At 53.9% G+C, this 15,335-nt stretch overlaps 1 long non-coding RNA gene across 3 annotated transcripts in view; it reads left to right on the top strand.

The window, feature by feature from the left end:
* Positions 1-5,652: 5,652 nt before the first annotated feature.
* The window catches only part of LOC143380308 (uncharacterized), a 37,325-nt gene continuing 27,642 nt past the window's right edge, over positions 5,653-15,335 (top strand). For all 3 annotated transcript variants that reach the window (XR_013088615.2, XR_013154515.1, XR_013088614.2), the window contains exon 1: positions 5,653-5,898. This is a non-coding gene — a long non-coding RNA (uncharacterized LOC143380308). The remainder of the gene's footprint in view (positions 5,899-15,335) is intronic.

Below are 15,335 nucleotides of genomic sequence, written 5' to 3'. Positions count from 1 at the left end.
GATGGAGGTTTCTGGCAGTGTGGGACCCTCTAGAAGCCTGAGGCAGAAATAGCCTGGCTCAGTCGTCCACACCCTGGGGCCCTGACTCCAACCATCAGGCCTTGGCTGACCTGGGGGCACTGTGCTCTGTGAAGGCCGCTCCTCTCACCTGGGTCCATTTCTCTATCTCCAAACGAGGAAGTCAAACTTACAGGTCTCCGAGAGCCACCCCATCCCCCTGGCAGTGCCCTAGAGAGAGCCCAGAGACCCCATGCCCACCCACACGTGGCCACGTCTTGGTTTCTGGAGTGTCTTAGGGCTTTGTCCCTGACCCTGGATAATCCTTCTCCTTTGCAAAAGTGTGGTCACAAACGATGCAAAGGGGTGTCCTTGGCTCCTGCCCTGCTGGCTCTGGAAGGGGAGGGCGGAGGGGGCCTGATCTATGGGGGAGAAGGCACGTAAACACTCATTACAACCCCAGAGTGAGTGCAGGGAGTTTGAACCTTCTACAACAGCCATTTGGCCACTTGCATCAGGAACACGTTTGTGTCTTTGGAGCCAACACCCCGCTCCTGGGACGCTAACGTAAGACGCTGACTGGAAAGGGGGAGGACACGGTGCTTCCAGCAGATGTCCACGGAGAACCTGTCGGTTAGACCACGTCACAGAGACTTACTGAAATACTTCACAGCCACCAGAGATCCACGTTACAAAGGATCTCAGAGAATGCTTTTCGAAATAACATCAGCCAAAAAATGCCGAGTTGAGGGGACATGTTTTGAATCCCATCTAGGGAAACAGAAAAAGAGAATTCACAGAGAAGAAACTTACCAACATGACCACATGTGGGTGTTCTATGGCTTTATGGGTGAAAAGTATCCTCTTCCCACCAATCTTTGAAGCCCAGCACAACAGGACTCTCCTCCTTGAAGGCTTCCACAATCCCCGGCAGAAGGACTCGCACTTCTCACACTCGCTGTGCCTCTCTCCTGGCCTCTGCCATCTGAGCTTGGTCGTGTCCGTCTTCATGCAGAATGGCCCTCTCAGGGCAGTGGCTGTGTAGCACCTGGCCCCAGGCCTATCCACACTGTGAAGCCCACAGTGCTCCATGGTCTGAGGCTGCCTCCACTTGGGCTTTCTTCCGGGCTTCCAGTGACCCCTTTCAAATGGTGGCTCTGCGTTTCTTCATGGTAACTCGGCACATCGATGGGGAAATACCCAATGACAAAAGGCACTCTCTCTTTGCCCAGGAAATTCAGCGCGGCTCCTTATTGGCTAATTTTTCTCCTGGTTACGATTTAAGTGATTGAGCTTTATCATGTCTAATAATTTTTCTCTGGATGTTGGACAGTACAACAGAACATTGTTGGGAGTCTGCATTTTGCTGTCTTCCTTTAAAGTCCACTGAGTTTTGCTTGGGCATGCAACTAAGCTATTGCCACATCAGTCTTGTCCTGTCGGGTCTTGTTTTGGACATGGTCCGAGGTTGTGGAGTTCTACACCTAGAGTGGGCCCGTCCCAAGGACTGAGGTCAGAGTGGTGGTTACAGACGAACCGACAGCTGAAGGGCACTGGGGATCTGGGGGTTGGTCCTAGGAATTCTTCTCCTGTCCTCTCTTTTCTGGGGATGGGCCCCAGGGCCTTGACGTGCTAGGCAAGCACTCTACCACGTTCTGCCTCCCCAGTGAGGGTGGCTTTCCTGAGGGCCCAGCTGAGGCCTGCGTGTTCGCTGCTGGCCAGACTCCAGGCCTGGGCCGGCCACGGGAGCCTGCGATCAGCTCGCAGCTCCCCAGAGCTCTTCCCTGCCAGGCTGCAGTCTCTCCCGGCACACATTGCAGCTACCTCCGTGCCCCTGGACTTCAGTCTGCTTTCTCTGCACCTCGAGACGCTGCTCTCTGGCCTCTACTCCCTGTGCTGTGGTTCAGAGACTGGAGACCGCCTCCAGGGAGAAAGCTGGAGCGGAGCTGAGGCTTTCTCTAAGGTCACAGCCACGACATGATCCTGAAAATCACCCGCTTCCGTTGTTTAGCTGCGGGAAGGTTGAGTCTGGTAAGTGTCACCCTCTATGGCAGAAACCAGGGCCCTGGCAGAACGTTCAGTGGGGGCTTCACCCCGCCAGCCCACAGCAGCTGATGCTCCGCTGCAGGCCACCCCCAGAAGCCCTCAGCTCAGAAGCCCGTCAGGTCCCTGCGCAGCCCTGGTTTCTGGAACAGGACAGCTCCCAGCTCTTACCCCCAGCCTCGGCTTATTCTCCCAGAAGCCTTCCTGCCCTTAGGCTGGGCTTGAGCACTGGTGCTCCTGCCTCTCCCTGGCACCCTTGCAGGCCACCTGTGCGACTCCCACCTAGGCTGCGGGGCTCAGGGGGCAGCCCCACCCTGCCTGCTGCATGCTGCCCCTTCGCTTCAGGCCTGGGACGCTTTCATGAACACGAGTCAAGAATGAAATAGCACACATACACACACCTGTGCCTGTGCATGCACGCACTGGCATGAGTGTGAGCACGCACGCACACACACACACACCCCACACGGTTCACATAGGCTGCAGACAGTGCCCCAGTGCTCGGCAGAGCCTCCCGGCCCTGGTGTTCTCGGGCCACTAGCCAGGAATCCCTGTCTCAGACACAGCCCTGAGGGGAGGGCACCAAATCTGAGGGGTGTTGTGCCCTCAGATCCCCTCGCTCTCCCGCCCTGAGCTTTGGCCCTGAGTCCCGCCGGCTGCTGGGGAGACCAGGTGAGCCTGCTCACAGGACAGCTGTGGACACAGCCTTATCTCCAGAGCAAAGGCCCTGGCGCTGCGGCCAGCACAGAGAGGCTGTGTGTTTGCAGTCTGGTGTTCCTGGAAATCAGAGGCTCCTTCCAGGAAGCACTGTGGCTCTGAGCCTGCTGCCCTGGTGGAAGCCATGTCCTGTGATGGGAGGGGGTGGTGCCAGGACAGGTCGAAGGTCCCAGTTTGGGGTGGCCTGAAGTCGCGCTGCCTTCCCTCTCACCAGAAGGTTTACTTTGTAAAGCTGCCCCCCCCCCCATCAGCACCAATTGGACCAATTCCTTACCTCACCTGCTCTTGGAGAGCCCCTCTCCCTGCCCCACCCTCTGGATTTCTGTCCCCCTTTGCTGTCTCTTACCCATTTTCTAGTCATAGCCAGAGCTGGCCCAGAGCTGGAACTGCCCTGCTCCAAGCCCTCAGCCACCCGCCTTCCCTACAACCCGTTCCAGACACGTCTGGCTCCCAGGGAGGAGCGCAGATAGATGGCAGGCTGCACCCCGGCTTCCTCCGGGCAGTCCTGCAGGTGTTTCAGGAAGTAGACCTGTGCCAAGGGGTGGCCAGGCGCCCTGTGGAGGAGGCCCTGGACGGGGAGGAGGAGTGGCTCTGTCACTGCCTCTCTCTCTAGCTCTCCAGGGGTCCTGGTCCCAGCACAGCCTGTCCCTCCCACCGGGAGACACCCTCTGCACCTGGACTCCTCCCTTTTGGCTCCTTCCACTCCAGACATTTCTATTTCCCAACTCCACCACCTCTCAGAGTCCTGGGGCAGCGCAGGGACTTGTGTCCTTTATGGCCACCTCCGCCCTCCCCTTCCTGGCTCCAGGAAGCTCTTACTGTGAAGCAGGGAGGCAGGCTGTTTCCCATGACCCAGGCCTGGTGTGGGGGGACCCTCCTCTCTTTCAGGACTGTGTGACAGAGGCCAGGCAGATGGGCGTTTGCTTCTGCCCTGAGTGACTCCCCAGGAGGGGCCACAGGGAGGGGGAGTCCCACATCCACCAGCAGGTATGGGGCAAGTCCTGGGCAGTCCCTGTCCCTCCTTCCTGACGTGTGACCTTGGCTGTACTTCTGCCCGTTTCTCAGGGTTCCTAAAAATTTTTAGAGCTGCTTTCTGCCTAGGTTAGCCAGAGTTTTCTGTTGCTTGCAACCAAGAACCTTGACCCACATAAGTGGAGGGGTACATCAGCGGCACCCCCAGCACCCAGGGCAATGCACAAAGCAGGGTGAAGGCCAGGGAGGTCGGCGCCGCCCCTTCCTCTTTTCCCTTGGAATGCATTCCTCTGGCTCCAGGCTGCTCCACCCACCTGATGGCAAATTCCCTTGTGATAAGAACAGCTAAAAATGCCCCAAGATGTAGGCATAGCAGAGAAGGGTCCATTCTTTCAAGGAGACGCTCTAGCACAGTCAGCAAAGTTAGTGCCAAGCCTCTGGCACGCCAGTCAGGCTCACCCAGCTCTAGCTTTTGCACGCATCATGCACATGTGCGCACATACATGTGACCCTATGCATAGATACACGTGTGCACGGTCACTCATGCACCTGCCACTGCTGCTCCTCAAACACACAGGCCTTGGTGGCCACAGGAGCCTCTGTCCTGCACAGTGCAAGCCTCTCACAGCACCGATGGCCGGGGTGCTGCCAGGCTGTCCGAGATGGAGCACCCCAGTCATAGGGCCACCTTCAGTTGGATCACACCGGTGTCATGTTGTGCCTTTTGCAGCTCAGAGGTGTTTCTCAAGGACCTGGGAGCTATTCTCAAGAACGTAACCGTCCATAGAATAAGACCTCTGTCTCCAGATGTGGGAGGACAGAATCTGATAATTCTGTGAAGCAGGGAGGCAGGCTGCCAACCAACCAACACAGCTGGCCTGGTCTCCTAGGCACGGGACAACCCTGAGTACGTCCTACTTCTCCGACCCTGAGTCCCTGTGTGCCCTTGCTTGCTTTTACTTAGCTGGCTTTAAAAAGGGCTAATTCTGGAGGCCATGCACCTGGGCTGTGAACTGTGCGTCTCCCCCTACTGCTTCGGGAGACACATCTGGGATGCGTTATGGTGGTAATGGTTGCCTGGGTTGTTTTCCATGGACCTGACGTCCATTTTTGTCAAAACCACCAGCTCTTCACTTGGGCTTGTGCGGGTGTTTGATGGGTGATGTTTTGATGCCAGGAGGCCAAAATCTCCACCTCGAGATCATGCTAACCTGACATTTCCTGAACACAGGTCCCATAAGGAGTTGGATTACACACAGAGAAACACTGGTGACTTCGCCTGCAGCACCTTCCCCCCAGCCCCCATCAGACCATCCACTTCTTTATCTTATATACGCATCCCCAGAACCCATCCTGGGGGAAGTAGATTGGGACTTGGGTCTCTGCTCTATGGTTGGCCTCCTTCTTACAAAACGGGTGCTTGCTTCGGTGATTGGCACGTTGTGCAGCAGGAGGAGTGGGCCTGGAAGGTAACCTCAACAGCTGGGTCTCTTGCTGATTTTCCTCTTTACTGGCAACATTCATTTCGGTCAGCTGTAAGGTACTGTCTGCCAGGTGTCCCCACTGTGAAGTTGATTTTTTTTCTTAATATTTTTAGCTGTAGATGGACACAATATCTTTATTTATTTATTTATTTTTTTGTGGTGCTGAGAATTGAACCCAGTGCTTCACACATGCTGGACAAGCGCTCCACCACCCAGCCACAGCCCCAGCCCTGCAGTTGCTCTTTTTTTACTTTGTGATTTATAAGTGGTTAGAAGGGAGTACTTTGAGATTACGAAAATTCCTCATCAAAATTTCTATTTGTTCATGTACTAATGTGTGTCAGTGTGGAGCTGTGGTAGTCTGTTTTGTTCATTGAGTGATATGTGACAATCATTTATTTGTTTTGAGGCTCCAGTTGTCCTAGCCTTAGCCTGCCATTTGAATGCGTGTGTCCCCATAAAATTCATATGCTGAAATCTTAACCCTCAGGGGATGCTATTAGGAGGCGAGGCTTTTGGGGGTGATTGGGTCATGAAGGTGGAGCTCTCAGGAGTGGGATCAAGGGCCTGCAGGAGGAGGCCAGAGAGCTGGCCTTTCCATCACGTCAGTACACAGCAAGAAGCTGCAGTCCACAATTCAAAAGGGGCCCCTCACCAGGCCCTGAGGGCGTCAGCGCCTGAGGAGGTAGGAATCAGCTTCCCTTGTTACAGACCATTTTGTTTTGTCTGTTCCTTTACTTTGTTGTGGTGCTGGGGGTTGGACCAGGGCCTCATGTATGCTAGGTGACAGCTCTGCGCTCAGCCTCACCCCAGCGCACGGTCGGAGCCCCTTCAAGCCCCATCTTAGTCCCCTGACAGGCTCCCATTGCTCTTTGAGCCTTTCCTTGCTTCCTGGCTTTAAAACATGCTCCTGACCCCTGAGTACTGTCCCGGGCCTGACCTGGAATCAGCCAAGTGAGCCAGGGAATCCAGCAGTATTGCTAGAAGTGTCCTCATCATGCGGTACCCCGCCCTGAGCCCCCGTGGGCCATGCCATATCTGCCCCCACACGGCACCCCATCTCAGCTGCTGCTCAGAGCGCTGCTCCCCCAAAACTGCTTCACGTGTTCAGACTCTGGCAGCTGTGCCGGGCTCCCGCCACCCAGCTGGGCTCCCTTCCACACGCTCGGCACCCCTCCCCCACACTCAGCTTCCATGCCACGTGGTGTTCCCCCAGGACATACACCCTTCACCCTGTTGGATCTGACACCATGCCAGCTTGTCCTGCCTCACTTCTCAGGCTCTGACACCAGTACTAGTCTGTCCCCTGTCCCCTGCATGGTCCCCCTCTCCACTCCTTTTGGCTGGCCGCCCAAGCTCCTGGGTGGGAGGCCTCCTGGATGTCCTCTCTCCTCTGCTGTGCTCCAACACCCCACTCCAGGCTGCTGTGTCCCCAGCCAGGATGGAGAGGGAAGGAGGGCTCATGCAGGAGCTGGACAAGGTGAGCCCACGCCAGCCAAAGGCCGTGGAACTAGGGGCAATGCCTCACCTAAAAGCTTTGGATGGGATTTTGGGGGAGGGAAAGAAATGGCATCATTCTTAGTCAAAGCTGAAGGCTGGTGCGCGAAGCTCTACCAGGAGGCTGGGTGGCCAGCTGAGCGCTCGGTTGGGTGCAGACATCTTCTGACCTAGCACTGGCTTTCAAACCCAGCTGGAAGGCACCATCCAGGCAGCCCAGCTCCCTAGATCCCAGGTGACTCCCACCCTCCTAGCAAGGCACTTAATTCCCCTGAGCTCTGGGGTCTCACCCAATGCCACGCCCCTGTCCCATCATGCCATCGCATGCCATCGCCACGCCCCTGTCCCATCATGCCATCGCACACTGCCCTTGTGCAGCAGGGGAGTCTCTGCAGACTTCCATTTGGATGGAGTGGTTTCCACCCATGACTGTTCTTCCTTCTGCTTCCTGTCACCACCAGGGCCTGCGGGGCGATGGAGGCAGGGTTGGGGACGGTAGTCATGGGAACTGTGGAGGACAGCAGAGCTAGAGTCTCAGGCTGGAGTCCAAAGACGACCTGGCCCTGTACAGGGGCAGCCGCTGACCTTCTTACTAATGCTGTTTGTGGTTCTTTTCTCATGCCCAGGGTGCTTAGTGGTGGAGAGCCCAGAGTGCCAGGGTAGGGACTGGGGCTGTGGACTTCTGAGGTCCTATTGAGGGTGGTATTCCTGTTGAGGGCCTGGCTCTGGTCTGGGCCAACCCTGCCTGTCTCCGGCTCACACTCTGGTCCTGCAGCTGGGCCTTGCTTAGAGCAGAGCCCCCAGCCCCTGCTGCCCAGAGCAAGGAGAGGGAATGGGGCAGGAGGTCTGTGTGCCAGCGACATGTGACTCCTGTAAACTTCAGAGGCCTGGAATCATCTGGAAGCCAGAGCTGGAAGTCGGGGAAAGGTCACAGTGTCTGCCAGCTGTGGGGCTGGGCGCCAAGGCCAGCAAGAACAAAGCAGTGGCTGGCCAGCTGGGCCAGACACCACCCAGGAAGGCCGCACATACCTACAGCCAGGCCGGCCAGCCAGGTCTCCCCGGCACTCAGGTCCACCACAGCGCTCCCCGCTTCTGCCCAACTGGGACTTCTCCAGGTCCCAGCCCTGGAAGTCCTAACAGGGGCGTTTCTAGAGCTGCTGCTGGGTACAGAGAGCCAGAGCGGAGGACCTGGGTGGACAGGGAGTCTGGCCCTCCACACTGGGCTGATGTTCTCCAAGAGGCAGAGGCAGAAAGAAGAGATGCAGATGGCCTTCTCCTCCCCTGGCCTGTGCAAGTCAGGCTGCAGCCAGGGGCCTTGGCAGTGTGTCCAGAGGGCATCTGCCAAAGAGGAATAGATCACTTGGCTCTCCTGTCCAGGCATGTGCCCTTTTGTTCCACCTCAGCCGAGGTGCCCCGTCCTCCTGACTGCTGTCGAGGCCCAGCCTCGGGCCCTCCCTGTGGGGCACTTAGACCTGTTTCAAGACTTGCCAAGCACATGCTTACATGGGGTCCAGCCCCGGGACCTAGGAGAGAATTGAAAACCTCGGCCCTGTACCCCGGCTGAGCCCACCTGCCTGGGATAGACGGGAGGCACAGACAGAGTAGGGAGGCAGGAGTGGGGAAGCAGGAGGGGGGCCTGGAGGGAGCACAGGGTGGGGCCTGGCCCCCCACTAGCCAAGCATGGAGTGAGAGTGCAGCCAGGGAAAGAGAAGGGAGAGAGCCGGAGGGAGGGCACGCTGGCCTGGTGGGCTGTGGGTCAGAAGTCCAGAGGTAGGCAAGGGCAGAACTGTGACCGTGGGGAGTGGAAGAGGCTGAGTCTTAGAGAAAGGATAGCGTCGACTTTGGACGCAGGTGGGCTGGAGCGAGTGATCAGTGGGAGGGAGACAATCGTGTTCAGGTGAGTAGATCAAGCTTTCTAAACAGCTGAATTGAGGTTTAATTATGTACAACAAACTGCTCCTACCTAAGGTAGGCAATTTGGTAAGTTTTGGTGAGCTTCATCTACACCAGAAACTAGAGTCATGTCCAGGATAATGGACATCTCCATGGCTCCCCAGGGACTCCCGGCGCCCCTTTATAACCTCCCTCCTGCCCTGGCAACCATTGATCTCTGTCACTGGAGATGGCTGGGTGTTTTCCAGGGATTTTCGTGAGGTGCTGTTCAATACAAACCTAGGTTCAGAGGTATGCTGGCCTCTTGAGCTCAGCATACTTATTTTGAGGTCCATCCTGTGGTTTTTGTGGTGTCCAACGTTCCTTCCTGGACTGCTGAGCCCACCCCCTTCTCCAGCTCCCCAGGGGCCTCTGAAAGCCAAAAGCCCACAGCCGTGATGAAAACCAATGGCCAAAGCGGGCAGGGGGCGGAGTGCCCTGAAAGCCTCACCCCAGAGATGTTGAAACTTGACCTGTCGCCGGGTCTCTGCTGCCCGGCTGGTAAGGCTGCCTTTGTTTAACGGACAGGGGATCACCCTGTAGTCTCCAAGGGATCTGCCGACTGTTTGGCAGAAATGGTGCCCACCTCTGTGGCTGAGAAGGTTCAACAGCTGGAGCAGGAACTAGGCTAGCCCAGGGGCTGAAAGAGAAAAACTAGGCAACGAGAGAGAGGTGCACAGGTTCTTTGAGAGGCCCCACCACATCCTGGGAACCCTGAAGGCCATGCAGTCATAGGACTCTGTCGGTGCTCAGCAAAGGCGTGAGGTGGCCCTAAGATCCCCCTTCTGCGGACCCTGAGGCTCTGAGCAGGGAGGAAGTGGAGCCTAAGGCAGAGTGTTTCACTGGCCTGTTAAAAGTGTGGCAGCCCCCCAGGGCCCCCTCCCACACTGGGGGACTTGGGTGTTTACAAAGATGTCTGTGCAATCATTAGCCACCACCAAGCTAACTGAGCAAGACTTTGGGATCCAGTACACATGGAATAAGAATTCGTTCAGAAAAGTCACTTGTGAACAGCAATACAGACCTAGAAAAGGGAAGAATTCTGATTTCCAGAGTAGCCATAGCCACTCCACGTTATTCAGAATGTCCAGTTTTCAAATGAAAGTTACAAGACATGCAAAGAAATGAGAAAGTATGGCCCACGTACAGGTTGGGAAAATGCCAGATATGGGCTACTGGACAGACATTTAAGTATTCAAAAGAACTCAATGAAAGCGTCCCTAAAGAACTGGAAATGTGAGAAACATATCACAGCCTGCCCAGAGCCTCTGGCCCTCCTCTTCCTCATCCCAGGCACTGGAAGCTGCTAGATGCGGCAGCCAGATTGGAGTCAGGCATAGGGGACCACCAGGAGTCCCCTCAACCACCCAGCCCCACCCATAGGGAGCTGGGCAAAGCAGCCAGTCGGCTGGGCCTCTGAGGAAGCGGCTACTTCAGACAGAGGGCGGCCCTGATAGAAGTCCTGGCCTGGGGACCTGCTGCTGGGAGGATGGACTTCAAAAGAATAAAGTGGAAGAAGGGTCAGGTGGGAGTGGGTGGAATCCAGGAGAGGCCCTCTGTCTTCACACAGCCCCCACCATGCAGGCTGTGTGGGACAGTGTGAGAAGCTGGTTGTGCCTGTGGGGGTGTGGGAGTCACCAAGCCCCTAAGCCCTAGGCTCTCAGAAGTGTAGCAAAGACCCTGCCCAGCTTTGCCCCGCCCTCCCTCAGGGGCTGCCTGGAAAGGTCCTGGGGGTACTCTTGCCCTAGCCACGGCCCCAACGCGGATGGCCTCAGGGTGTTTGCTCACTCTTATCAACATCCCAGCCCTGCAAACAGAGATGAAGTGCCCCATGCGGGCACCTGGTAACAGGGCCATCTGTGCTGGCTGCTGGGCACACCTTGTGCTCCATCTGCACTGACAGGGCAAGAAGTCCACTGTCCTGCTCAGTTAGCCTGGCCTGACAGACGTGGGAGGGTGAGGCCAGGGGAAATTCAGCCTCCTGGGAGTTAGGAACCACCGCAGAGAGAGGGCCTGAGGCCCAGGGCCAGGCAAGGGCTGTGGCAAGCAGGGCTTTCACTTCTCTCACAGCTGGGCAAACTGACCACTCATAGCACCTACTGCTCATAGCACCTACCAGACACTACTAAGATAGGGAGTGGGGAAGAGAGCCTGCTCACCCCCAAAATCAGCAACCTATGACTGTGGGTGTATTAGTCTGGGTGCTCCAGAGAAACAGAAATAATAGGAAAATAACTCTATCCATCCATCCATCCATTTATCCATCCATCTATCATCTCTCTATCTGAAATAGAGATAGGTGGTGAAGGAGGTTTGGCTCACTCAATTATGGAGGGAGAGAAGTCCCACAATTCCCCACCTGCTCACTGAAACCTAAGGGAGCTAATTAAGACCTGAGAAATGGGGCGAGGGAAAACCTCCTTTTTCTCCCTGGGGTGTTGGTCTGGGTTCAAAGGCCTGAGAACCAGGGGCATGCATGTCTGAGGGCAGGAAAAGGGTGTCGCAGCTCAAGGGGGCGTGAAGGCCCCCTTCTTTGCCTTCTTGCTCCACTCAGGCCCTCAAAGGACTGGGGGTCTGCACTGGCGAGGGGGTCTGTCTTATTCCGACAGATTCTAATGCTAGCCTCTGCCAGAAACACCCTCAGAGACACAGCCTGAAACAACGTTTTACCAGCTACCTGGGCATCCTTTAGTCCTCGTCTACCCTGTCACTTTACCACCCATCCTCATACCCATTCTCCTACAGCCCAAACCACTAATCCCTACCCCCAAGGAAAGGTTTCCGTCTTTTCTATTCTGATAACCTGTAACACCGAGATATCAAATTAACAATACTTCAGTACTGTTAGAAAGTCAATAGAGTTACATTACATGAAACAAGAAAGAAAAAATTAAAACAAAACTTGCTTCATATGTGAAAAGACACAGTGTCTTCCTAACAAGGAGGAAACATGGCAATCGCGCTCATTCTCATGCCTGGTCCTGTGACCACGGCTGGTGTTTAGCTCCTTCTTCTACCCATTCTGTATTCCTGCTGCCTTCAGCAAGTGCCTCCAGGCCAAGCACCTCCCGGAAGGCCTGGGTGGGCAGGGCGCCTGGCCACCTGTGGTCCTACCTGGATTGGGTGGTTTCCCATCGACCTTCATCATATCCTGGGCATAGGGCACAGTGACCTCCTGTATTCAGACATATTCCCACCTCCCTGCTGTAGCCTGAACCGATGTCCCCAGACAACACCATAACTCAGCCTGTTGACTCAGAGGCACGAGGGGCCCAAAGCGGCTTGGAGCCAGTTCAAACTTCCAGTTCAGTGGAATCAATGATGTGTCTCCTGGAAGAAGCTCTCCTCCCTCTGGAACTAAGACAACTAGGCTAGCAGAGCATGAAGACATAGGAATAGGAAGCAAAAATTTTCAGTAGGTCACTGGGGGTAATAGTGAGCAGTGTCCCCTCCCCACCCCCTTGACCCCTGGACCTTGCAGCCTATGTTGGATGCTGGCTTACAGCACGCACAGCTTCCTGGAGGAGCCCCTACAAGGTGTTGCCAGCTAGTTGCATTCTAACTGAGTCTTCTACAGTCTTGGTAGAACATTCCACAGTTCCACCAAGCCTGCTTCAGGATGGTAAGGAAAGTTGCAATGCTGGGAGCCATCAGCCAAGTAGGTATGACAATTTCCTTGCCAGCGTACCCCCATGTTTCTTTAGTGGAAGGACTCATGGAAATAGGACATTTTGCAGCTACATTGCATGTAAGGTGACCTTGCTCAAGGACCAGGGCGGATCCGTGTTTAGGGTGTTCCCGGTTTAGCATAATAGGAGATTAGGGCGTTCCCCGTTTAGAATAGGGTGTATCCTGCTGCCTGAGTTCCTCTTGAGTTCTTAGGGTCAGACAGTATATTTGGGAGACAGAAGCCCATGAGGTGTGGATTTGGGCAGAGAACGTCGATTTCCCCAGAACATGTTTGTAGAAGGCCGGTGTGAGATCGGGAATAAAGAATTGCTGTTTGAATCTACAAGCTGTGTGGAGGCTCGTGATTTGTGCCCAGCCAGAGACTGCGGCATTGCAAGACCAGAGATTCCACAAGCACGTGCTCTCTGCTAAACAACTTTGGCTATGAAGTGAGTTCCTTGATGAGGCACTTGTCAGGTCCATGGATGCTACTTTTGGCAGAAGCATTGCACGCAGGCAAGGCAAATCAAATCCAGATTGTCCCAGAGAGGAAAAGACATTGCTTCTTCCATGATGGAAGGAGTCCAATGCAATCAACCTGCCATGTTGCTGGCTGATCACCCCAGGAAATGATGCTGTGTCAGGGACTCAGTGTTTGTCTCTGCTTCTATAGATTGGGCAGTGGCCATAGCCAGGTCAGTAGAAGGCTGTGTTGCTCAGCCTATGCAAAACCTCCATTCCTGCCATTATGACCATTTTGCTCAAGGGAGGTAGAAGGGCTGATACTGCTGTTGGAAGTCACCACCATTAAGGGCGGGAGGTCAGTTCCATTGGGGTGGAGAGACCTTTTCCACTGGCAAACTCATCAGCATTTAGGGGCTCTGAGTCCTCATTCCAACTTAGAGGACCCCATTTCTTCTGTCAGCACTCTCACATTGATGGCAGACACTGTGCAAGGCTGAGTCCAACCTGGGTTGTGCCACGAGGTTCTGCGTGGTTCCAGCCCTTCCAGTCTGCAGCTACAGCTCTCCTCCAGGGCACTCCTAGACGCTCAGGCTTTCAAGTGGCACTAGACCTAGGAATCTGAATCCCTGAGCACACCTTTGGCTTTGAGTACTTTGTCCAGCAACATGAGGACCAACCAACCATCATTATATTTCTTGCTTTTCCAAAAATGTTTGAAAGTCTCATATAGTCACTTAGCTCTTCGTTCTTACCAGCGGTTAACTAGGAGTATCCAATGGTCATATTTTGCATTTCTCTACAAATAGCTCATGCCATGGACTCCAGTGTTCTCTTTACTACTGGAAATGGAGTCATTAGCATCTTTAAATCTAATCCAATTAGCCAATTCCACAAACCTCCCTCCTTTGGGAAATTCTCAGTGCTCATCTCTGAGTAGGACTGGGGAGGTAGGAATTTCTTTCTCAGAAAACTCTTCTCATGGAGCTGTAACTTTCATTCTAATGGAATGCTTGTGGATCTTTTTTTAGTTTATTTATAATGAAATAAAATCTGGTTCAAAGGAAAGGTGAAGCGGGTGGTAACTAAGGGGTTCAGGACCAAGGGTGTGTTTGCATTTAAGAAAGAAGAGACTTTGTCATGAGAGGAGCTGTCCAGGTGCTGCTCCAAGAGCCAGGAGGTCTGGGCACCAGGGAGGGATCAGGAGGCAGAAGTCAGGTCCCAAGCCAGACTGTACCACTGACTGTGACCTCAGGTGGGGTGCAGATGTTGCTGACACTGGAAGCCAGTGAGACACTGCTCCATTCACAGGGGGGCTGGAGGGATGGGAATGAACACAGCACATCTGGCCAGCACTGATACCGAGGTACAGTCCAGCTTGCCCTGCCACGTAGGGACTTGGCTCAGCCTGCCCCCTCGATGCCTACTCACCAGAGCTTGTTGTCCCTTGAGGCACCTTTCTATGAGCCACTATCTCTTTGGGACCAGACAGGCAATTTCTACCTACCAGCCCTACTTTGTGGACTATTGGTCCAACATCCACCCAGATGAACTTCTGAGCTTGTCACTCTACAAAGTCTCTTGGCAAGTGACTGGGTTATCTGTCACTCACTTCAACATTACAGAATGGTTTCCTGAGCACCTACTACACGATTATCATTGGTTGGGTGTTATGAGATCCACAGGTGACAAAGACATCCATCTGACCTCCATCTGAGGCTGGGGAGGACAGGCAGGTGTCCCATCATGATCCTAAGCAGGGACAGCTCAGAGGGAGCCTGGGCCAAGGAAGAGGGTAAACCCTGGGGAGGTCAGGGAGGTCACCACCTCCAGGGCAAAGGTGGCTATGCAGAAGTCAGAGACAGGACCCAGGCCAGGAAAAAGTGGTCCCACAGACCAGCTGCTGCCAGGGTCATAGTTCCCTGTGCTAAGTTGGACTCTGCAGCCACTAACAGATCAGAAGCTGAGGCTGCAGGCAGAGAAGCTGGGCTTCTAGTCCAAAGACTAGAATGAAAACTCACAGATGTGATGGGCGGTCTACCAGGGAACGGACTTCATTGATTGGACTATGTTCATTAAAAATATGTTTTAGTGTCTCTCACATTTAGGCCTTGGATGACCTGCTCAGGACAGTTGTTTAAGAAATTCTCATGAATTAAAACATTATTGGTAGATTTTAAAACCAATGAAAGGATAAAGTTAAGCCGAATAACAGGAAATGACATATTACGAAATAGACATATAAAATTTAATCCCTTTGGTTTAAAACACATTTGCAATGACAAAATTAAAAATAAGGCACAATCGATTTCATTTCATAAAACAAAATAAAAAATATGTTATGTGACCCGTGTCCCATGATATCTTAGAAAACCAGCAATTTAGTTCACATACTTCATTAATATTTGAACCTCTGAAGGTAACTATCAATCCTACTCATACAATAACCTATTCTAGTTCCCTGAACCTAAAGATACCCGTGATTTGTTATAAAATTACATTTTAAGTACTTTTGTGTATTTAAACATGTGTACAAAATGCTCCCCTGCCACAGTAGTATAA

Source organism: Callospermophilus lateralis, chromosome 14 (assembly GCF_048772815.1).
Source record: "Callospermophilus lateralis isolate mCalLat2 chromosome 14, mCalLat2.hap1, whole genome shotgun sequence".
Lineage (NCBI taxonomy): Eukaryota > Metazoa > Chordata > Mammalia > Rodentia > Sciuridae > Callospermophilus > Callospermophilus lateralis.
Note: the sequence above shows the minus strand (reverse complement) of the source record. Positions and strands in the feature narration are given on the sequence as shown.